The following is a 24,629-nucleotide window of genomic DNA, read 5'->3' on the forward strand; positions in this document are numbered from 1 at the left end:
TGAAATATTTTGCTTTATAGTTGCTAACTAAACACAGGGCAAGGCAGAAATCCTGATTATGTCTTGTGTACTTCATTGGTTTTAGTAGGAACTATGGGACAGACGTTCCACAGACCAAGCTGGCAGGTTTTGATGTATTTGCCCCAAGACAAGCAGTGTAATCCAGAGATTAATAGAATAAATATCAAGGACTGAAACATAGTATGTTTCAAAGCTATGAACAGTTGTGTTATATGGACTGTGCTAGAAATCTGAGCTTCAGATTACTTAGATAGGGGATCAGAAACACATAAAGGGTTAATATCTGCTCTTCCAGATGTGAACTTCATTAATTTAATCTAAAACATCTTGAGAGATAATAATACACATATTTCCAATTACAACAGTTATTTAAACAGCCCTAATCTTGCACTTCATGAAACCATTTACATTCACTGTAATGTCAAGCTCTACAGGGGAATACGTGAACAGAGAAAATTTAGCACCTTCTAATTACAGTACTTCTATGAAACAGAAACAAAACTGAGATTTGAAGGTTGAGCTGAAAGCAGGAACTATTCCATGGCAGATAGGAATGCAAAAGCACCAGGGCAGATAGATGGGTATACTACTTTTCACTTCTCTGTGGAGACACTGGCACACAAGTCTGGGAAAAGATGTGTTATCAAAAAACCCACATGTAATTTTGGAGTAAGAACACTTTCTCATTGAATGAGTAGATTCCATAGTTGTAGGTCATCAAAGAGAGCTACCATGTAGTTATATGCTCTAATCTTTCTAAAAGTCTGACACAGCTCATCAGAGAGTCACATCCCAAAATCATATACAGGATGAGTTACATCTATGCAATATTTTCGGATTCTTGCTCAGAATGAGAAAGTCAGCTCTGATCTTGGCCATCTACTGGGGAGAGAGAGCAGCAAATGGCAGCACAGTATTTCCCTGTCAGTCAGACCTGAGGCTATCTGAAAGCACCAGTCCCATTTCACTCCTGGGGCTTTGCTTCAGCTCTGAAGGCCTCCATGCTGCTCCCATGACAGGCAGCTGACTCAGGCTGGCCTCCTGCTTGGCTCTGGGAAGCTCAGCTCTTGGGGCTACCACAGCAGTGTGGAAAGGACAGCTAAGAAAAAAGTCCCAGGGCCAGGATGTCACGTTAATGTACTGAAGCCTAAAGGACATGTCAGTAAACACAGTGTGAGTCTGCAGATGGGAAAATTTCAGATTATTACTCCAGACATGGTGCTGGCACTGCATCAGTGTGTTGTCCTCCATGGCACCGGGAATGCACCCACTGCTATCATGGATACGTGGGTGGGCAGCTCAGAGATGTTCATGGTCCGTTGAAATTCACAGTGAGCTGGGTACCACATGGCTTCAGCAGTCTTTGTAAATCTTGGCCCTACTTACATTTTCTGGTTATCTGATAAGGTTTTCCCAAAAGTGACAATGACTTTACTGCTTTGTAGCAGTAACAATCTGCAAGTGATACGATAGCAGGCAAAGACACCAGCTTAGGCTGGAACATTTTCTATGACATCACACAAAGAACAAAGACTATTTCTATCAAGCAAGACTTGCTGTAAAAAGCTTTTCTCTCATATCACTACATTTGATCACCAAAATACACATGCAACTTTTTTGAGATGCAGCAGCTTAGTTCCCTCTTTGAACTTGACTGAACCACTGACTGTCTATAGCTGACAAAATGACAGCAGAAATGCAAGCATAGGAATATGTAATTCCTGAAATAAATCCAGTGCACCCACAACACGTGATTACCTCAACCCTTTGGTGATGTTGATGTTGGGGGTGCCATTCTATACTGCACAGGTATATAACTGACCCCCTTCCCACCCTACATCCCCCTTGGTAACTGGTCATTTGCTGGTGGACAGCACAAGAAGTATGGTGGTTCCTGTAAGGGCTCTGGCACGCACAAAGAAATCAAAATCTGTCTTAAAATAATGAAGCAATCTTTTGTGCAAAAAGATTCAAAGTGGAGCAAAAGCTCATCCATCTAATAAATGGCCCCCACCCACCTGCCAGGGGAAAGGCTCAGCAGTGCAGGGGACAGAGGCTGAAAGAAGATGATAGGGAGGGATTTTTTTTTTTTCGAATTGCAATTGTTTGGGTTTCTGATCCAAGGTAAATGACAAGAAATCGAAAAACACCCCCAACACACATATTTCAACTAAAGCAAGTGCTTGGGATTATTTTTTCCCCCTCTGTGTCTGTTTGAAGGTATTCTCTGAAGTTGACAAGCACGTGTTTTGGAGACCATTGAAAAGTTTCTGCCATAAATAGAGGAGGCAGCTTGGCTTAAGTGTTGCTAGGGAATACCTGGCAACAGGCAACAATAGTCCTTTTAGAGAGCCCAGGGCAAACAGTGACCGTGGTAATGGGGTGGGCTTAAGGGAGGCTCCTTGCCCAAAGCCCCTCCACTCACACTGCGCCTCCAGCCCTGGGCTGTGTTCCGGAAATTCCCTGCACAAAGCCTGCCATTCAATGGGAGGTGGGCCCGTGCGTGTGCTTTTCTGGCAGGGAGGGGGCTTTCAGAGGGAGGGGGCCTGCTTGCCAAAAAAAAAATCCAAACTTTTTTTTTTTTTTTTTTTTTTTTTGCAAAGGCTAAGAGAAGCACAGAAAGTGCTAGGTTTGTAAAAGAAGCTGAAAAGGTTCAGAAAGGAGCATAATGGGGCCAGGGAATGCCCCATGAATTTTGAACAGAAAGCAGAAAAGAGACCCTAAAAAGCAATTAGTGATGCTGCTTGTCGCTGAAGAGGGAGCTTGAAGGAGGTGGGAAGGCGCAAAAGGAAGAGGGCAACTCCAATCACTTAGTAAAGTACGAGGGAAAGGGGGGGCAGGCATAGAGAGAGAGAGAGAGAGACTGGCGCCTTCGGGAATTTTTATAGTAAATGTAGATGGAGGCACACGGCAAGGGCAGCATCCAAGGAGCATCTAGAGCCAAAGGCACATGCCAAGATGCCTTTTAGCTTTGCCTCCCCTGCCCATTTCTGCAAAACCAGGGAAGCAGCAGGGCCGGGCTGCTGTCTCTCTGCTAGCCCAATGTGCCACAGGCTCAGCCTCAAATCCTCACGCATCCCTGAGAAGAGGATTCCTTAGCCAAGGGTCTCTGCCTGACAGTTGAAGGCGATGGGGACATTTCTAAAAGACCTCCACTCTCTCTCCCTTTGCTTTCCTCACCCCATTCCAATTTCCAGAGCCTTGCACAGACGCCTATTTAGCCATATATTCCCTGCACAAAATAAAAGTAACGCTGTCTGCTCATTAGCTGGGAGTTGTTAGGGGGAAAAAAAAGAAGGAAAAAAGGGCTGTCTGAACAGGGCTGAATAGCTATAACCTTAATGGGTTGTCAGAAGTCTGCAGGCAGCAGGGTGAGGGGAGCCAATCCCCCTCTAGTCTTTTGTCCTGGACATTGTTTAGGATCAGTGGTAGCTCATTAGGTCGGGACAGTAATATTCCTAACGATTCTGTGGGGCTGAGGCCTCAGAATGTGTCTTCAGCTGTTTTCCTGATGTCAATCTGATTCATGGAGAGGCATTTATCTCGACAGAGATCTTTGGTGGAAAGCGTTATTTACCTTTCATACCCTGATTACTAACCTTTGACAAAAGTTGCAGCTGGAAGGGGAAAAGGGGAAAGCCGAGAGTCCTGTTGGCGTAAACTGAGGTGTGTTATAGTGAAAGGCAAGCTGGAAAAGCCAAGTGGATGGGGCCTTGGCCTACAATTTGACCTTACAGCTTGCCTCCTTGTATTTCGGATTCCATCGGTAAAGTAAGGATAATCACCCATTTTGTGTTCTGGTAGTGGTGGAGAAGAAAACACTGGAGTGTGAGGTTTCCAGGCAATGGGCCAGAGAAGTAGCTAAATTAATACCTTTTCTGTATTCAGGCATCCTAGAAGGGCTGGGATTTTTTTGTTAGTCGTTTGCTTTTTCTGGTTCCTAACAAAAACAAAAACCAAAACCCAACTGAATTAAACTGTAAATCAGAATGGATTTTTCAGTTGTGTATGATTTCGCTTACATCCTATACTTATTTTCAGCCTAGAAACATGAATCTGCTGAGGCAGGGAGCAAAGTTAAACTCCCACTTTCCCTCAGGCATTTCTGCAGGCATGGGGCTGAAGCAGATGCTGTTCACTGACACAGGCCAAATCCCCCTCATTGGTCATTTGTGTTGTCCAACAGCGTCACAAATCCAAAATGACATATTATTAAAATGATGAAATTAAAGAATAACTGATCACATGGCAGATTTCCTTGTGATTAGGCAACACATTACATATCCATTTGCCAGTCCTGCCAAACACAGAGAGCAAAGTACATTGTCATTCTCTACCCTCTCCAAGACTTTGCTTCTTGTATTTAAGGCCTGGGGTTTTCTAAGGAAACTCTCAAAGCTCCGTGCAGCTGCCCTACATCCCTATTAAAAAACAGCTAAACTAACAAGTAATGATGAAATTATTTCCTTATTTATTTTGTGTTAGAAAACAGAGTGGACAATGAACTGCTCTCTGAAACAAAGGGGCAAGAACTACTCGTCCCTTTCACTCCAGTAAGAGGAGGGTAAGTACGCAAAGGTCAGTGTACAGACACTGAAAGGTTCAAACCAAGAGCACGAGGCAATGGAAACAACATCCCCACATCCTCAGTGAGTGCAAAGCAGCTGCCTCCGTGGTGCTCCAGAGCTGGCCAGAGCTGAAGCAGCTGCCGTGGGCATCCTGTGAGCCAAAATAGCCCCCAGTGGCTCTGTCACATTCCCTATGCTAAGACCCTGGGGAAGGATTTGGTACCCCATAGGACACCATCAAAACACATGGACAGATGCAGAGAAAAAGCTTTGGGTTTCTCCACAGAGGCTTAGCTGTGATTTGGGTAACTCTAATACCTGGGGTGAGTTGCAAAGGAACATTGTGAATGATGAGGTCTCCACAAAGAACCCTCCCACCACCCCAAGGAGGGATGGAATTTCAGACCCACATTTTTATATTCTTCCTGTGGGAAGCATTATTCAGCTGCCAGTGAAAAGCCTGCTGGGCTAAATGTTATTCTTCACAGGTTACCCATTTTTGAGAGAGCATGAGCAGCAAGAGGTATCTGCCACCAGCAGACCATGACAGAGTGAGCAGGTCATGCCTCTTGAATAGATCCAGAATGGTTTTCTAGGTGATGAGCAGCAAAAGAAATGCTGCCCAGAAATGAAGCAATGCGATATATCTCATCATCTGCAAGACAGCTTTTGCTCATCAATTTTACTGGTTTCTCTCTTACCAGAAATATTAAATATCAATTTCCATACCTGGGCTACAACTGGCAGAGGTGTCTGTGCCCATATTCACATGAATGAATCAAGCTTGGCAGGCTGTAGCAAAAAGGGTGTTTTTCGTAGCAAGCTATTAAATAACCAGCAGCATTGTTATTATATGACAGAAATACTACAATAACTAATGGGACACATCCTGCTCTCTACCAGAACCAAGCAGAGAAAAAAAACAATCAGCAGAATCACTCAAAGGTTTCTGAAATATTTCAATCTCTTTTAAGATGGTCTCTGTGTGGTATTTCTAGCAGGGGAAGTAAAGGGATATGAAGACAATACTAACTCATACAGTGTTCCCTGGTCCATACTGATTTTTCTATCTTGTGCGAGGCTTAATAACTGCAGGCCTGTAAGGCACTTTTGAGAGTTGCACTGAGATTCTGACTGTGTGTAATGATGTCAAATGATATAATTTTTAAATTTTATTGTAAAAAGAGACTTGTGAGGCACTGGGTCGGGTTGCCCGAAGAAGTTGTGGATGCTACATCCCTGACAGTCTCCAAGGCCAGGATGAATGGACCTTGGAGCAACTTGGTCTAGTGGGAGGTATCCCTGCTCATAGTGGGGGGGCTGGAACTAAGTGATCCTTCAGGTCCCTTCCAGCCCAACCCATTCTGTAGTTCTGTGATTCCATGATGCACCTAACGCGTAATCACACCCAGGGCCCATCTGCACACACTTATACCCCACTCACGCTCACACCCGTGCTCACACACGAGTGCACAGACCCGCGCACGCCTCCCGCTCGGGGCAGCACCACGGACAGCGCCCGCCGCCCGCCCGCGCCCGGCCCGGCCCGGCCCGGCCCGCTCCGGCAGCCGGCCCCGGAGCGCCCGCTCACCGCCGGGCTGGCGGCCGTGCTTGGGAAGCACGGAAACTCTTCTGGGAGCCACAGGCAAAACCACGCTGGAAACGCTTCCAGTTCCCAGCAAAATGCGCGAGACCAAATCCCTGCCGGGTCCCTTTGGTTTCAAAGGGGCTATTTTTAGAATCACCTGGTTTAAACACTGAGGAAACATGCCTACCTGGAAAACATCCCTACGGCTGAGCACATCAAGAAAAGCTCCCAGGCTGCACCTCAGGACAGCAAAGGCACAGACATTTTGCCTGCGATGGCCTAGACAGGTACATGTCTAATACTTTTTATGCAGCATGGTGATACAAGCCATAGCAACATTGCACCCCCTCATGCTCCAGCAGGAACCCACAAAATAGCTTCTCCCTTAGCCAGTGAAGACTTCAGAAGTGATCACCTGATTGAGATGACATTCCTAGCTTAGAGGTGAATGTGGCTGTGGTTCTTGCTGAACATGTAATGGTTAAAGCACGCTTGACTTTACTGGGACACAACAGCTGGAGTTCACCAGGCTTAGTGCTCACTACTTGGGCACAAAAGAGGCTGCTTCAGCAGCAAGACTGAATGAGCTGAGGCTGCTGGCAATGTTTAAAAAAGCAGATTCATAGATGGATGACATACAGTCTATGTGTAGAAATTAACACCATGACTGGCAGGCAGGTCTGAGGGACATCAGCACCCTGAGAGTGACTGGCTGTGGGCTGTGCAAATTCTGCATGGGTCTAGATGTACTGCAGAGTTCACAGAGCTCAGGTGAAAAGTGTAATCTAGCATCTTCAGCATCAACTACTCAATATCTTTTTTGATCAACTATACAAACACTATTTTCTATATCAACTCCCCCTTACATGACACCAGAAGAAACAGATTTTGGGTGCTATACAGCAGTATTCAGCCAGCCAAGCCCTGAGCTTTGTAGAACCAGGGATGTGAGACTGAAACCAGTTAAACTGTGATTCTCAGGTACCATGTGTGGCCATTTCTCTAGGATTTTTAGAATACATCTAACAGAAAGGGTATACTGAGTTTCTGTGAATGTGCTGTGCAGAGCATGGATTTTGTCCAACGACCATGAGACCCTTCAGAGTGCTCTGTGGTGTTCAGCCATCCATAACCACCTCCAGAATCTCTTGAATTAGCAATGTTTATGAGAAATAAGGGTGTAGATGTGCCAGATACAACCCCTTCACAGCTGTAACAGATCTGACAGTTTAAATGAGCACCAGGTGGGAGAAAGAAAGCTTTGCATTCACACTTTTACAGCAAGTGACCTGTCCATTCCCCAAATCAGTTTGAAGCTGGGGCAGAGCCCAGCAGAGCACAGTGCTCAGGGGGCCTGTCCCTCCGTGGGAGAGCATGCTGCCATGCAGACACACTTGCAGCAGGATGAGCAGCTTTATCAGCCTGACGCACACACAGGCTTTTCCTCTCAGCCAGGAGAATTTGCCTGGGCTCAGCTCAGCTCTCTGTCAACACATGCACAGCCTTGAACTAGCAAATTCAGAGCCAACAGGGTGTCTTTTCACTGAGCTCCCTCACAATGCAGCCATGATCTCTCTCACCCTGTCTGAGGCTCAGCCAAGCATGCAGAGTAAAAGACCCTCCACTATCCCTCCCCTTCATGCTTTCTGGTTGTTCTGTGAGGTATGATGGGAGACAGGGAAAGAAACTCCTGTCATTTATTACCAATCCAAACTTCTTTGATTTATTTGTAATCATCCTCCATGACAAACACAGTACCAGATACTGTGTACCATGCTGTAACAAAGTACTGGCTTTATTACTGCATTTTTATTTTCAGCCTTGTGGCTGTCAAACAGCATTTGGGTCTAATTCATGGCATCACCACAGAGGCTGAATGCAGGCAATACAGAGCTGGGCAGCAAGTGATGCAGCACGTGCTTAAAAAGCCCAAGCTGGCCTTTGCTCAGAGAGGAAGCAAGTTTGCAGTAGCCCAAAACCTTAAACAGCTTATCCCCTCCTCCCTGCTGCAGCACAGGAGGCAATAGTGCAGTAAGGACTCCAGCCCCTGCCTGCTGATGCAGAGATGCTTTGGACTAGTACAAGGTTAGGATGTTCAGCAGAAACCTAAGAAACTGAAGAGGAAGATCTCTGATCTGAGTTCTCAGAAAGGAGAATTGAACACACATCTTCCAAAGACAGAGGACCAGGTGCACGAACATAGTTGGAGGTGAGCACCACTTTGCTCTGGTGGGTAGCTGGTTAGTGATGCAGACTCTGACGTCCCAGAATGAATACAGATCCTATGCAGCCTGGAAAACAGGGCACCTAGTTACAGTTTGAACCTCCTGGCTGGGACTAAACAACCTGAATATTACAGCCTGAAGAGTGGAAAACCCTTCAATGATGTGAGTCAATCTATTCCTACCTAGATAATCCTGTGGCAATTAAAACATCATAATCAAAAACCCTCTTAAGGAAGGGTGGGTTGTGATTTGTAGAGCTCATTGAAAGGAAAAGAGTGAGATGAAGAAGTATGAAGGCCTTAAAGGACAAATTATCATCTCCCAGCCTAAATCATTGGTCTTTCCACAAAAAGAATAAACATAGAAAAGCATTTTCAAAATAAGTGTGGAAAAAAGGCAAATGTCCAGTAATAGGAATATTTTTCTCCAAAGTAATATATGAAGTGGCTGCATAAAAGAGAGGAAATACAATTTTAGGTAGAGCTGTCTGAAATGAATCTGACAAGAAAACAAGATAAAATTGCCTGTTTATACTGTACGAAAAGATGTTCGCCACTCTAGCTGTGATGGTGGTGTCAGATGTGCGTTTGCCCTATTCCCACATGGATTCATGGTGGCTGCACAGAGCCAGGCAAATGTGAGAGTGCTGGTGGCAGCTCCTCCGAACTCCCACCTGGCCAAGACCCATCACACGCCTGCCCAGATACGTGGTCTGTCAGACCTGGAGAAGGTTCACACGGACACCCTCATGAAGCAGGGTGGACCTAACCTTGTGTCCACCACAGCACGTTCCAGAGCTTCCCACTGATTCTGACCATCACAGCGCCATGCTCTGAAACACGTCAGCAACTAAAACACAGTATCCCCTCAGTGGCTGCTCTGTATCACGAGACATGTGTGAACACACCAGGGAAGAAAAGGAAAATCTTGTCCTTGATTTTAAATAGCCACAAGGGTATAGATCACAGCAGCAGCAGCAGCCAGCTAACAGGCTCTCTCAACTAGGAAAAAAGCTGTCTTTTCCCAGGCAGAAATATCAACATGGTTTTTTTTCTTTCAGCTGTTGGATCAATAAATCCTTTCAGACTAGGACAATTAGCCTCTGAAATAACTAATTCTTCAAGGGAGAAAAGGGACAGACTCTTTCTCTTTGCTGAGGTAAGTGCTGCAAAGGTAGGCCTTTTCTTGCGGGCTTACCACTTATTAAGAAATTACGTCCTTTCCCCTTGATGCTGGAGGCTGAAGCCGAATCCGTCTTTTTTGCTTAGTTGTTCCATGCCAGTTTAAAAAGCTTTATTTGTCCAAGCAAAGTTTCTCTGTCACTGCAATTCACCTGAAGAGATACTTCTTCAATGGTGACCCATCACTATGGGGCAAAAATTCCAACTCTAATTCTTGAAAAAGACTGATTTCTGTAGCGCTGAAAGAGAAATTGAGAAACCACATATTTTGGGGCATAGCAAAACATTCAACAAACAAGTGGGAAATCATTGTTCAGCTTGTTTTTAGGAAGCATGTAGAACAGTCTTTAGTGCAATAAATGACCAATGCTTGCTGAAAATTAATCTTAAAATTTTCATGAGCTGTTTTCAGCACTGTTACCAAGTTTTGGTATTTTCTTTTCTCAGAAATGCAGACTTCTTTTCTCTCTGTCTCTCTCTCTCTCTCATTTTCTTAAAAAAAAAATAGCTTTTTTAGTAAAGAAAATCAGTGAATTTTGAATTCAAAACCATTCTGACAGTCAAGGATGCTGTCCATCTCCTCCAAACAGAAATTGTGTCTTCACTCTGATGCTCCCATCCCTCCCAACACTCACTTTACCACAGGAAACCTTCTCTTTTTGAAGTTTCTCTTGGCTTAGATCAGTCTCTAAGAAGGAGAAGATCCTTTCTGCCCCATCCCTTGTAGTGCTGGCTCTTTCCTGTGTGAGATCACTTTGAGTAATTGATTTCTAAAAAGCCTGTGCCTGTATTTGCACTGTAAACACACACACTGCATCAGAAATCTCCTTTCAGTACATTCTGCTAAGCTTAAACAAAATTCTTGATTTTGGAAACACTAGACAGACCGTTGTAAATCACCACCTTTGAAGGCATAAGTCAATGCCTTCCTTTTGCTAAGTACACTTGTAAAAGTGCACACGGACATTTTCCAGAACTTTGAACAATTCATTCTACCAGTTAGACGAAAAATGGTTTGCATACACCTGTATGGAAAGTGATATCTAATCTTTTATGTTTGCCATTGGAGAGTGCTCAGGTCAATCAACATGCAATAGAAGGTAGTGGTAACTCTTATTTTTTATTTAATTTTACAGTCAAGGTTGAGTATTTGTTTTTGAAAGATTGGAGGAGTTGGTTGGCAGTGCCAGGGAATCGGACTCTTTTTATCTTTAGTGTGCTTGTTATGAGGAGGAGGCAGGTGCAAAGCAAGCTTTCTAACACCGTCAGCAGCAATAATCCCCACCTGAGCACTGCCTGGCCACCTGCTCTCCAGGCACAGAGATAACCCAAGCTCTAAGTTCGTGCACTTCTAAGTCTTTGCTAAGTAAAGACTCATAAAAGACTCAAATTACGGTAACATCAGTGGGTATGACAATATATCAATATTTGATCCCTGACAGTGATTTCTTCCGGATTCATCCCAAGGCGTGCAGCCCAGTCTGAAAGGGCCTAACCCAATATAATGCACCTGTGGTTTATGGAGAGCCTGTTCAAAGCCTTGCTGAAGATGGCATCTAACTTCCTGATAACCCTCATGCCACCAGCCACCCAGCTTGTTCTTACAGCCAAGGCATCCTCAAAGCTACTGAATGCTGAGCTTGTCTTTCAGTCAGTAGTTAAAATCCATAAGCTTCTCATGCAGAGACTGGCCTTCAATTTACAGTGGGATTTGTCATTTTTATGGAAAATTACTTTCTCCCTGCTTAGTGACACACCCATCCCAAAACACAGTGTGAGGTGGCTGCCAAGAGGTGCAGCAGACAGGAGAAAGCAGAGATGTGCAGAAGCAAGTTTTTTAGCAGGCAGTGCAACTTCTCTTATGTAGGGTAAAAAAAAGAAAAGAAAAGACAGATGAGGCTTGGCTTCATTTTTCTGTTATCTAAATAGATTCATTTATAGCCTGTAAATTACAACTGTCTGCAGGCAAACATTCCTTACTCCCCAGTCCTGATACAACCACGTTCCTTCCCACAGGTTGAACTACCAGGTTTTACTCTCCTGAGAGATTTTAAAGCTGCACTTTACAGAGGTGCCACAAAATACACCAAGGAAACCAACTTCAGCAAGGAAGCCCTGCAGAAATAGAGCTTAACCTGCCGGTTTGCTTATTCCCTTCACAAAAATATGCTACATGCCATTGAAAGACCTGCCAGCTAAAAATCCTTGTTTACATCACTCTCCTGCAGGGCAGACATCCGTGGGCTAAGGGGAGGTGGCAATAGGAGAGCAGTTCTGGAGTCTGAGCTCAGCTGAGAGGATTGGAGGAAGATGTGTGAAGTAAAAAATACTCACTAAAACCCTCGTTAGCACATAATTAAGAAGCAGAGAAAGTTATTTGAGGCTGATTTTACGACTATGACAGGGGAAAATGAAATAAAGGCATTGACTTCCCCAAGTTTGCAAGGGACAAACTTGTCCCTTGGACATGATAAAAATGAGACAGTAAATGAACTGGTCATTGCTGACTCCTTACATGGACCCAGCTCAACAAACCCACTGTAAAAATCTAGCCCAAACCATCAAATTTTCCCTCATCCACTCCCCTCAGGAAACTGCTAAAATTCACAGCCTGCTCTCTGAACTGCAGGTGAAGCAGGGAGTTACCAGTACCACCTTTCACAATGCTGTTGGCTTCTTTGATATGGCTCTCTGGGATGAGCTGCAGGTCTCATTATCACCACAGTGCACACAGATAGGGAATGGAGAGGTTGGATGAAATTGGGATAAAAATGGAGGGGAGAAAATTAAGCTACCTGGTGAAAATTAATGACAGGTATGTACTGCTGGTGAAAGATGGACTAGCATGAAATTGTGAAGGTTTCTAGTACTCTTTCACTGGAGATTATGCAGAAATATTTTAAACTTTTAAACGTTTTGGGTTTTTTTTTTTTTATCAAAGCATTATTTATTCCACCCCACTCTTTCAAGCAATGGGGAAAAGTAAAATAAATTTAAAAATTAAAGCCAAAGAAATCAGCAACTCTTCTGCTAACCTTGTTAGCAGACCTTTTGACGCTACTATCCTCACTACCTATAAGCCCTTCAAACCTCACAAAAATTTTAAAAATATCTTAAATTCACTTGAAAAGCACCATTAAGAAAACAAAGTCATGGTCTCACATATTCTAGGACCTCTAGAAACTATAATTTGTGAACTCTGTAAATGTTGTTGGTCACCATACCGCATGTCTCCAGCCTATTGACATTGTGTGTTCCATTTGTCAGAGCTTGTCTTTCATTCTGTTCATACGTGATACCTTTCCAAAACAAGTGCTGCCAATGGATGACTGAGGATATGCAGGCAATAAGAGTACAGGAAACTGCAGCAACACTGTAACTTTCACTGTTCCTTAAGGTGGAACAAGGCCAAGGATATTTTAGCATATTCAGGAAGAAGAAGAAAAAGAAAACAGCATGCAGAGAACCATTCTACGCTCAGTAGAAGTACAGTTACTTCATGCTGGATTTATCTCAGCACAACATAACAGCTTTCCACAAAGTGGTTTAGATGGAATTCCCAGGTGACTTGTTGTGTATTTAAATACTGCCTGCCTGAGATTTAAATAAACAGCTTTTATATTAATTAGAAACAAATCCTCTCAATTGGAAGGTATTAACTGTTTCTAAATTGCACACACAACACTTACTCAGACTTTGATTCAGTTACATGCTTTTAACTTGCCAGCCACTCGTAGTCTAATATGCTATAACCACAGTTTACAGCAGTGCAATAAAATATTGATTCAACTGTTTTAACCTTTCATCGATCGGCATAACACGTAATTAAGTCCTAGGAGCAAGCGAGCAGCTCATTGCTAGCACACCAGCCTAGGTACATATTTACAGCCTAAGCCCAGCAGAATTGTTTGATGCATGTCTTGCAGTAATACACATGCCAATTATCTCTTTGCTGGCTTCTGATTGCAGTTTAATCAAAGACACTCCACACCGCGCAAGTAGGACCTGAACATGGACCACCAGGCTCTTCACTGACCGAGTGCATTGATTTCACCAGCTGAGAACCTGACTCAGATGCTTTGTACTACACTGATTGCACAACCTCTGTAAAAGGGCCTGTGGCTTCCAGAAAGCACAGGAGTTTTTAGTTCCACCTGATACTGGGAATGCGAACTCCCTCTAAAGGCCGAACAAAGCTCCCTCCTTAAATTCACTGGGTTATTTAGTAGCTCTAAAGTTTTTAGAGCCTCAGGATCATCCCTCTCCCTAAAGTAACCACCTTGTCTGGCTCCCAGGAACAATGTTCTGCTTCTCTCAGCTTTGACCCCATTAGGTAAATCCATGTGGATTTTTTTTTCTGGCTGACTAGCTGAAAATAAGATGTTTTTTCTCTTGGTTTACCTCACACCATTCAAAAAAGCTAAACAGATTCTCAAAATGTTTATGATCAGATTGAATAGGCCAAATTAATCCTTTGTGCTTGCAGCCTGTTTTTCGTTAATTAGTGGAAACCCAACCTGACAATATTCAATATCACAGTTTCCAGACTAAGAGTGCATTGCTGAGATAAATGGAGTAGAAGGAAGATGTCAGTTCCTGGCATTATCATCCCCCTGTACAATAGCATTTTGTTTGTTTGTTGGAATATATATGATAGTGGCAGATAATTTTTTTTTTTCAGAGCCTAGGACATTTCAATAAATTCATGTAAATAAAATATACAGACAAAGAAAAATTGTGGTTATACAGCTCTTTTGGAAATCTCCATAATCTTGTACAAATCTCCTCTCTTTTGGGTGCCCTCACAGACGTGTTGAACTCTGCTCCAGCCAGCTGTGAGAGGTAAAGATGACCATGGTGAGAATATTACTTTTTCTAGATATTGTCCTTTTTGAAATGAACACACTGGCAAGACATTTTAGAATTCTTTAAAATGGCTCCAGAAAAAAAGACTTTCAAGTGAGGAGCAGGTATTAAAAAAACCCCAACTCAATAAACAAACAAAAGAATCCAACAAAACAAAGCTAAAGTTATCCTGTCTCCTTTGTAACCTTCCTCCCTTGCTATGGAAGAGTGAAAGTTTTTCTTGAAAGCCAAACCCCTGTGGGTTTGCAGATTATTCCCTGCACACAGTGATCAAAGAGCAGGCTGTGGTTCTGAGCAGACCACAGAAATGATGGCCAGAGGCCTTGGACTGTCAGCAAGGCTGACACGCTGCCCCGGCAGTGCTGCACGACAGCACCTCCATCACTTCCAGCCACTGGGACACCTGACTTTTTGTGCCACACAAGGCAGTCTGACAGCCAGCACTTTTCTCATCCTTTTTATTCCCTTGAAACTGGAAAATAAGCCGCAGTTTCTCTTTTGCAAGGATCCATTTCTCCATCAGTCGTAGTTTCCTGGACTTTCACATTACTTCTGGACAGAGTTTTACTCACTGTTGTGACAAGTGCTGTGCTCTGTACCCCACACATATTCCTGTCGTACAGCACTTTTATAAAGCACAATGTACCTGAATTTTTTACTAAGGGGTTCATCCCAGCCCACTTGACCAATAGTCATCTCTATTTAAGGAAAATTCTCCGTGCTCTAAATGGGTCATTTTGTAGTCAATGTGTCTGAACTTCAATTACAAATTAAATGTTTAACAGATGCAAGGGGGTTGCCTCTGGAACAGAGTCTTTACTCTCCTAGGTTTTTTTGATGAGTCCTATGAACGCACTAATCCAAAATCTAGGCAAGTTCTGTGGCCAGACCCCATTGTTAATGGAAAACTGGAATCATCCATGCAGAACCACTGATTTGTGTCCCCTAGCAGTCTGGCTTATATTAAATGAGATTAAATAGTGGGTTTTTAAGCTATTGCAGAAAACACTAAGAATGACTTTCTCAGGCTGACAACAAACTCCATTTTGCTGACATCCTTCTCAGTGGAACATTCTTGAAAGACATGGTGCCCCACAAGAGGTCAAAGGAATGAGGTGCTGTCCCAGCAGGCCAGCAGGGGACTTGGATCTGCATTTTCTTCACCTCTCCGCAGATCCTCTGCCAGTAAAGTACAGCTGAGATTAGGTTTCAGACTTTCTGAATCTTTCTGGTAAGAAAGATTCATCTGGCTGTTTCTCTTCTAGCCAAGCAGACAAGTTCAAAAAATTGAGACCTGGAGCCAGCTTAATCATGCATTGCTTCCTAGGGAACAGGGCTAAAAAGGAGGAATACAAAAGAACTGCACCATATCCATACCCATGCATCAAACTCCAGGCAAAGCAGCGAGGCAGAAATACTTTGATTGGCAAGCTTTGCTGTCAGCCATATCTAATGAAAGAATGTCTTATCTTGGACACCTCTGCTGATCCCAGCTACTGCATTATCACACAGGAGGTACAAATTTTCTAGCAGAGCTTGACCTTCAGGAACATGAAATATTCACCCACTAGAAACTGTCCTGAGAACCATATAACTAGACTTACCCTGCATTTTCAAATTAAATACTTTCTTGCTAGGCAATACAGATCCTGTCAACAAAACTGAGTTTACTGTTTGGTTTTTTTTTTTTTACTAAGAACAGGAAACAAAAATTTGTTTAGATAATGCCAAAACATTTTGTTTCAGTAAAGTTGTTCCAAAACATAAAGAAGTGTTATTTATTCAAATCTATACATATTCAAATGTATAGAAATGAAAAAGTAACTCAAAGGGAATTGATTCCTGATTTCTGAGTTCCTCTAAACCTAGATGTGATCTCAGATGTCCCCTCTTGGCTACATTATGACACAAAGTGAGATAACAACGTTTAGTTACTTCATTCAAGTCAACACCACTGCTTTAAATTCTGAATTTAGAATCTGAATCAGATTTAAACTCAGATAGAATCAAATCTGTTTGACCACAAAGCATACTGTGTGTGTTATCTCAGGGCTCTTTCTGGGACAGGAAAGTGCCAGTCCTTCACAGCCCTGGCTGGAGGACTCAACAGCATGTCAGCTGAAGGAGTAGGATCAAAACGACAATCAGAAGGGTGACGGGTCTTGCTGGGATGACAGGCAGGGCGTGCATGGGGAGTGAGCACATACATGTGTACTCTGTTGCCCCTAAACTCCCCGCTGGCCCTTTTCTTGTGAGCCAGCGGGGCACCAAGCCCGCTGAGAGGACTGACTTGTGCAATTTCAATGCCCTTTAGTGATGCACAAGAACAGAGCCGACAGGAAAACAGAGGAGATGGGGCATCGCAAGGCTGCTGTTTATTTGCACAGCCGCAAAGCCCACGATCTGCCCATGATCCAGGGACCATGATTTGCACAAGATTCAGGCACCAGCAATTGCAGATATTTATACTGATAATTCTCTGTAGCAAATATTCTAAGGAGATCTCCTTTCAGAGACTGCTACATTCTAATAATGAAACAAAGCAATAGATGCCTTCGAAGTCTCGCTTAGAATCACAGAAATCCCATTTGTAGGCATTAGTCAGGGGGAACATCAATACGTCATCCCAAGCCTGTCCTACCCGCCTATTATTCTTACACATCTTTGGGGGGACCAAAGTGGTAGTCAGCAGCCTATAGTTACCCAGAGGTTTACCTCAAAAGCAGTCAGTAAACTAAAATATGCCCCTGTTCTCAGTGACAGACAGCAGACAAAGGTAACACAGAAATCTGAGATGGGCCGCTTTCCTCAGTGACCCAAATTCTTGCTTCCTTCCTTGACCCAAAGTATTGCTTTCTTCCACCACAAAATGTTCCTGAAGCTACCCCGTGAGAAAGAGGGCAGAATACCCAAATGTCCCATTCTCTCCCTCCCCAAATTATTCTAGATATCCATATCCAAATCCTCAGCAGCTTTGTTTGTGGTAACTAACTGTAAATACTGAAATGCATCTCTTGATACATTTCATACTCAAAGGTGGCACCAAAAACTTTCTCCAAGTTTAGTCTTGCAAAGTAACACTGCAAAAGTACATCATTATTTTCTGAAGAGATTAAGAAATATCCATGTGGCTCTAACAAATAAATCAACACAAATACAGACAAAAAAGGTGACATCATGTGCTTATGTTGACTGTTTCGCTGGTAAAGATGTTTTAACTTCATTTAGAAATGCCTTCCTCTCTCTTTCTGGATACACATGTGGAACATTCAAAAAGGAGTCCCAGCTTGCAACACCCAGTTTGCAAAGGGAGTTCTTGGGAAGCAAATTTCAGGGTCCATATTCTTCTTATGAGTCACTTTATCCACTGCAAAACTATTGCAATGAAAAGATTTTTTTTTTTTTTGAGGTAAAGCACAATTAAAATGACCTCCTTTGCTTAAGTTAAAACAGGAGTGAAATGAAGAATCTGACCCATTCCTCTAATTTTACAGGCTCAATAGTAATCTAGCTATGCTATTCACTTGGAGAAACCATTAATTTTGCTATGTGACTGAAACTAGAAGGCTTCAGCTTTCTTTCTCTCATTTTCCTCCCCTCTTTTTGCTCTTTGTCTATGCACCTGTTTGCACCACTTTACCATCCCATCTGAAAAACTTTGAGTAATCCTCTGGCACTAACCCTGGTGTGATAATACTTCTGTTATTCAGCAGCATAATTACAAAGGACAACACAGATAAAACAAGTCTTTCACTTCTGCTGTGAATATGCCAGTTTTGCCAGTCTTCAAGGTGAATGATTTCTAAAACCTTCTGTATTTAATGTTAATCTAAATTCTCCACACAATGAAATTTCCAGCACTTTAGGGAAAAATGGTTACTTTTGATACATCAAAGTGAATGCTAATGGTCGAAACTTTTACAGCAGCTTCTTTAGCAGCAACCTTTTCCCCAAAACACTTTATCAACCTTGTACGGATCTGCTGAGAGACAGTTCAGTATTAGATTTTGCTTTGACAAGGGGAAGCTACAGCAGAGGGAAGTGTAATGCTGGAACCAGGCAGCAGACCAGTGATACAGGCAGAAATAATTCCTTTTGCTGCTGCATCATAACCCTTTGGACCTTTGTAATATCACCAAAAATTATGAATTGGGTGGTGTTTGTTTTCTTTTGCTTTTTGGGACAACTTTAACTAACTTATCTTCCACCTACAAGAAAGTTTGCTACCCAGTTAAAAGTTCAACAAGACAATTAAATCTTGCCTAGTTCCCTAGCTCCTATTAGGGATAGGGAAAGTCAACGTCTTCACATCCCTTTTTCCCTCCTGCTTTGTCCCTCGACAGGGAAGGTGAAACTGCATTATTCTGTGTTTTCTGAGCAGGTTTGGATCATTTGGGCTGGAATCAAGGGGGAAGAGTCCTGGTGGCTTGGGTCTCTCCTCATGGATTTCAAACTGGTGGCTACTCTTGTTAAACCCCCAGATGCATTTTCCTGAAGGTCTTATGTAGGTTCAAGGGGTGAAACATGACTCAAGAAGAAACCTCACTCCAACAGGCAACAGGGAGCACATGGAGAGCTATAAAACAAGATAAATTACCCTGTACTCTCTTTTCCATAGACTAAACAAATCATCTAAGTTTAGAACCAGTTTTTCTCCCCCACAGATAGACAAATATTATTCCCTTGTGCTCCTCACGCATGCTGTATTTTTGTCAGACTGCTGAGCTGTTTGGGGCCAGACAGCTGTTCTAGAGCCATGCTTAGCTCTGGGCCCACATCTGGGCATGGTGATGATACAGTGATAGCAGCAGCAAATTTAACAGGTAAGAGGAATTACAAGTAAGTACCCATCCGCCATGAATCTTTAAAATATTTGTGATTGTTTTTTCTGGAACGTTTGCTCAGCCAGAGAGAGTCCCCAAGGACAGGGCTTGCCAGACAGGAGCCAGTCTAGCACAGCCTCCTGTGATCTCTAAGAGAGAAGAATAAAGTTATTGATCAGTGCCTAGAAGAAAGCCAACCACGTTTCGTGGTCCAAGTCAGCAGGGAGAGCTTCGGGTACTCTCAAGGTCATCTCCAAACTAGTGGATTTTACCTTGCCCCCCAGAGAACTGAATAAGGCCTAAGGAGAAGAAGGACATCTTCAGCTGGTTCTTCACAGGCTTCTCAACAACCTTTTTAGCCAAACTAGGAAAATTGTCACACAGGAGCAATAATTGGCCACAATGTCAGCAAAAGGTAAGCTAAAACAGAGGGAAACATTAACCTCTCCATCCACGAGGGTTTTGCTCCTCACAGGCTGTTCCAGCATCTCCAATTGCTCTGTGACAACATCCAGCCTAAATCAAACCATGTGTGATGGGGAACAGATCTCCATATAGTCTTTCTAGCACTTGCAGAAAAGCAGTGATCGTTTCCAAATCCTGTCATTTTCCACTCAAGGAAACCACGGGATTGAGAAGTTGTTTCAATGTCTGAATCAAACCAGAAACTATCTAGGTTTGCAGCTTATTGTCCATGAAAACTTGAAATGCATAAAAAACATTATCCCAAATAGAGCACAAATAGCCTGTGTATATATCAATTCCATGAGGAGCCTTCCAAGGGCACGAAAAAATAACATCTTCTGCACAAAAAAAGGCAAAAAAGAAACCTAATGAGTCAATTCTCTGTACACAGGTTCATCAGGTGAAGGATGTCAGTTATTTTGTGCATGGGCATAATTTCAAAGTTTCAATTTAATTAGGATAATTTTCTAACAGTTTGGCTGTTCATCAGAACCTCATCAGGATAGAAATTGGGCAGAAACCCTTCTAGAACAGACCTGATTGTGAGAGATCTTTCATTCCATGGTCCTAGCCAGCTGGAAACACTGTGAATAGCCTCTTCAATGGTATTTCAGTCTCCTGCTTTTGGACCCAGATGAAACCAGGAAGTGCTGTGAAACCATAAATACCATTAAAAGACAGAGAGGGAGAAAGATTAACCAGATTCTGGCCAAGCTCCAAAACTCTGCATTTCAGTTTGGGGCAAAGGTTCAGGCTGGTTTTCACAGATCAGTTTGTCCACCTCAGTTATTTCCCACTCTGACATGATATAAAGTGCCTTTGCTTGTCTTTTGTTCCCTTATAGACAAAGTGCTGGTCATATTCCTTATACATCAGGCAATGCATGTGCAGAAAGAGAAAGAGGACTGAAAGCATGGCAAGACTCCACAGCTAATTTAGGATCAGAAATAGTGGGCGGGAGAAGCTGATTCCAGCTGCAAGGGGTTATATGGAAATATCCCTCTCAATTTTTCAAAGTCTTGTCCCATGTAGCACTGTTGGTCATTAGCTAGAAATAATAATATGTATTATTGATCACAAATGAATAGAGAAATTCATTACATAGATCAGCAGAGACAAAGAAAAGGTTTTTTGTTCTGGTTGTTAACAGAGAGAGGAGCCAGGAGGAGTCCTTTCCCTCTTACCTGGTCCTGTGTCCCAAGAGTCAGACACATGGTAGGAGCTGGTAGGAGCAAGGAAGGAGGGCTGCTGACTCCTTAACCCCCTGGGTTTTAAAACAGCTGCTCAAATGCCTTTAAACACAAATGTAAGTGGTGTCCTAAGCAGAGATTGGTGTATTCTCTTACATTTGGAAACACTCTTCTCAGATGCTGAGCGGCTCCTGCACCCACAGGGTACCTTCAGCACTCAGCCTCAAACTGCAGCGTGGGGTACTGCCTCAGGATTTGAAATTGTGTTGTGGGATCATCTGAATGGGATAAACTGACTACTTCAGTGCCCACGGGGCTCCAGTGAAAGCACAGCCACAGATCCTGAACACACCACTTGCCACTGCTGAAACAATACGGAGTGGACAGACACATCTGGAGCAGACTGAGGCAACATCAACAAAAATGGCAGGTAGAAAGCAGCATATGATTTTCCAGAAATTATTTTCACACAAATATATTTACTTTTCCTTTTGGGGAGAGCAGGGGAAAAGAGAGCTGCACATCCTTTACAAACAGTGCTGGTATTATTCACACTGCCAACCAAACCACTTAAGCTACAGAACCTTTGCAGTACCACAAGTGTAATACAAAAAAACAACCAAAAACCACTTACTTCCTTTTTTTCCCCCCTGAGTATTGACATTCTTGTGCAGTATTAGGAGAGCTAATTTAGCTTCCAGTTCTAAGAATTTTTGAATCTATAGCCAGTAATTATTTGCATTCAGGGGTACAAAAGAGGAAAACAAAGCCCACAAATTCTAGCACATTCATGTGGGATTGGGAGTTGAATTAGGATCCTCACACCCCATTGAATTATCGGCCCCCCTATTAGAGCCTTATTAAAATGGTAATGATTATAATGCCAGTCATAGGCAGGCTGTCGCACCTGTCAAAAAAAATACCCCGATTATCCTGTTCATTCAACTGTCTGGCATTCGAATCCATGTCTCAGGTTTACTGTTCTATGAAGTTTTTCTTTCTCTTTCTTTATGTTTTTTTCCTTTTTATGAAGAAAAAGAAAAGATACAAGAACAAACACTTTCACAAAGGTGATAAAAAAAAATCCCCTCTAATTTAGCACATCTACTACACATGTGGTGTTAAGGTATCTAGGACAGCAGTCTGAGGACATAGACACAATTTCACTGAATTTCTCTATAATGAGGAAGAATACAGAGGGCTACACTAAAATCTCTTTATAAAAAGGAACACTGCTTTTTAAGAACAAAAAGAACTGTTGGCCTTCCTCTTTCCCCACACACACGCTCTATTTCTACACACAGCCATGATTACGTTACTCAGAGCATTAAAGTCTTTCTTCATACACAAAATAAACACCTTGGATGGTTTAAAGGGACAGTCCTGAAAAGATCAACATTAATCCACAGGCTTTGCTAAGGATGAAATTGCATTAATTCATTTTCGCCTTTGAAAGTAGTGAACATATAATTCGAAATAAGCAACACTAATCTAGGGTCTAATCGTGAACACATTTAGTAAAAAGGACACTGGGGCTTGAAGACCTCTACCAGCTTTCAATTTAAAATCCTACAGTGATTATTCCAATAACCTGTTGTTAATAGCAAAAACAACATTAAGTTTAATAAAGATATATGGATACTTGGCTATCCCTAAAGTAGAAAAACAGCACAGACACGTTCCTGAGAATTTAAGTGACAGTCAGGTGGAGAGAAGATTAAATATTTTCCACCCCATTCAAAAGATGCCTTTTTCCTTTCCTCCAGCCCCGTTGTATGAGTTTTTCAAATACCACAGCATAAAAGAACGTCAATGGAAGAGCATTTAGGGGCTGAATGCCTTCAATAGCATCTAAGACAGATGCTGTGTCACTGAGTGCCCTGGACCCTTTTGGGAAGTGAAGCAACCAACAAAAGACCGGTTGGATTCTGTTTGTTTTGGTTTGTTCCAGAAAAACATTTTTGATGAAACATGAAAAAAAAAAAAAAAAGCTAGCATTTTCTTAGCATTGGGAATAATGAAACGTGTAAGAACTGCACTTAGCAGCTCCTGAGTGCATAAAGCACTGGATTTTTTCCTGTTTTCACAGAAGTAACTAGGAAAAAATGCCTTTATTTTAGAAGACCACATGTAAACTTGCAATGACTCCCGTTCTAGGATGATAGGGGTTGTATCTAAATGTTATTTTTTTAGTCATTCATTGTGTTTCTAAATACAGTTTTTCTGAGCTTACAACAGCTAAAACAATATTTTTAAGGTGAAAGGGAACAGAATTTGAAGGATGTTATAGTGAAAAACAAGAAGTAACCATAGAATTGTAGCAAATAAATGAGTGAGCAAACAGCATGCAGCTGCTGCCTATTACCTCCTTGGTTTAAACACTCACACATTTTTATTTTTGGACCTGATGCTCCTCAATATTCTGTCTTCTGCTTTTTTAGATGGTAAATACTTAACAGTAGAGATGGATGCTGCTTGTTCAGTGCCTGCAAAGGGAACACCAGGCCTTAAAGAGGACTTTGGAATGATGCAGTGATTCCTTTCTTTAAAATCCCAGTTATCTCCATGCAAGTAGAGTTGGGTCAAGCTCAGAAATCCTGTCTATAAACAACCATGCTCACTCAACCCAATCACTCACACAGTCAGAGACATTTGAGCAATGTGTTTGAACAGTGAGAAGTAAGCATGATTTCCATTCTCCACTCCTAAATTCAAGGGGTGACCAGAAGGCTGAAGCATCAAATTTAAGTTTGAAGATCAGATGAGCTTTGGCAAAGGGTAAATGATGCCCTGAGACCACACCACTAACCTCATAGCACGTGCTGTCCCAACCCTGCTGCCTACTCACTTTTTCTTGCGTTAACTGGCCTCTGCAAGCTCAGAGCTCCTTATTCCCCATCCCTGTCTCCTCACTGTCTAAATTGCTGGAATAAAGATTCTCCCTTCTGCATGCTGACCTCAGGAGAGCTGCAGCACCCAAAAGTGATAGCAGGAAGCTGCAAGTGCTTGAAGGAATGAGAGAAACTAGAGAGGATGGAGAGACTGGGACAGGATAGATGCAGGTGCTGCCTGAACATGTTTCTGCAGGTGGCACATTGCTTGGATCAGGTGAGGAGCAGCTGGAGCAGTGGGACCACAGGCTGTTTCCCACTATCTTAATGCACCTCCTTTCAGATGCTTCAATCAAACAGCTGCAAGAAAATTCAGCAATCTGTCTTCTGAGAGCATTACTGAGTGAAAGCTGGAACTGATTAAACACTACCATAGCAATGGTGACAAATGACTTCACTGAGAAGGGTCTCAAGATCACTTCACCAATGACTCACTAGCCCAGAATTTGCCTGTCAGAGCCCAGAACGTGAATATTTTGAGGCAGTGCCCTAGGTTGCACCCTCCTCTTTGAGGCATTTTCCCGCTTGAATTTCACCAAGACTCATGTGGTTCTGTGGCTTTTAATCTTGAGTGAATGAGTGTTGCCACCCTTGTGGATGTGGTAGCTAGAGAAACTATCCATTCCTTCAAAAAATCCTCAACCAGAAACAGACCACCTACCCATTATTAACCAGGGTTACCAGTTAAAAACGTATGAAGGGGGTCACATGAATGGACAGCAGTGTGTATGTTTTATTAGTTTGAACAACAAGGGAATAGATGGATGAAAGATAAGGTAATGATTTGTGACAGGAGCCCAAAATTTGATTT

At 42.7% G+C, this 24,629-nt stretch overlaps 1 long non-coding RNA gene across 2 annotated transcripts in view; it reads left to right on the top strand.

Moving 5' to 3' along the window:
* Positions 1 to 2,645: 2,645 nt before the first annotated feature.
* LOC121675570 overlaps positions 2,646 to 24,629 on the top strand; it is a 47,856-nt gene continuing 25,872 nt past the window's right edge. The window contains exons 1-3 of one of the 2 annotated variants that reach the window (XR_006020120.1): positions 2,646 to 4,585; positions 9,463 to 9,560; positions 13,553 to 15,262. This is a non-coding gene — a long non-coding RNA (uncharacterized LOC121675570). Of the gene's footprint in view, positions 4,586 to 9,462; positions 9,561 to 13,552; positions 15,263 to 24,629 lie in introns of those variants that run through there. The other variant, XR_006020119.1, reaches the window with a different exon arrangement.

This window comes from Corvus kubaryi, unplaced genomic scaffold (assembly GCF_017639235.1).
Source record: "Corvus kubaryi isolate FWS band 111438036 unplaced genomic scaffold, C.kubaryi_AGA036_p1.0 74, whole genome shotgun sequence".
In the NCBI taxonomy this organism is placed as follows: Eukaryota; Metazoa; Chordata; class Aves; order Passeriformes; family Corvidae; genus Corvus; species Corvus kubaryi.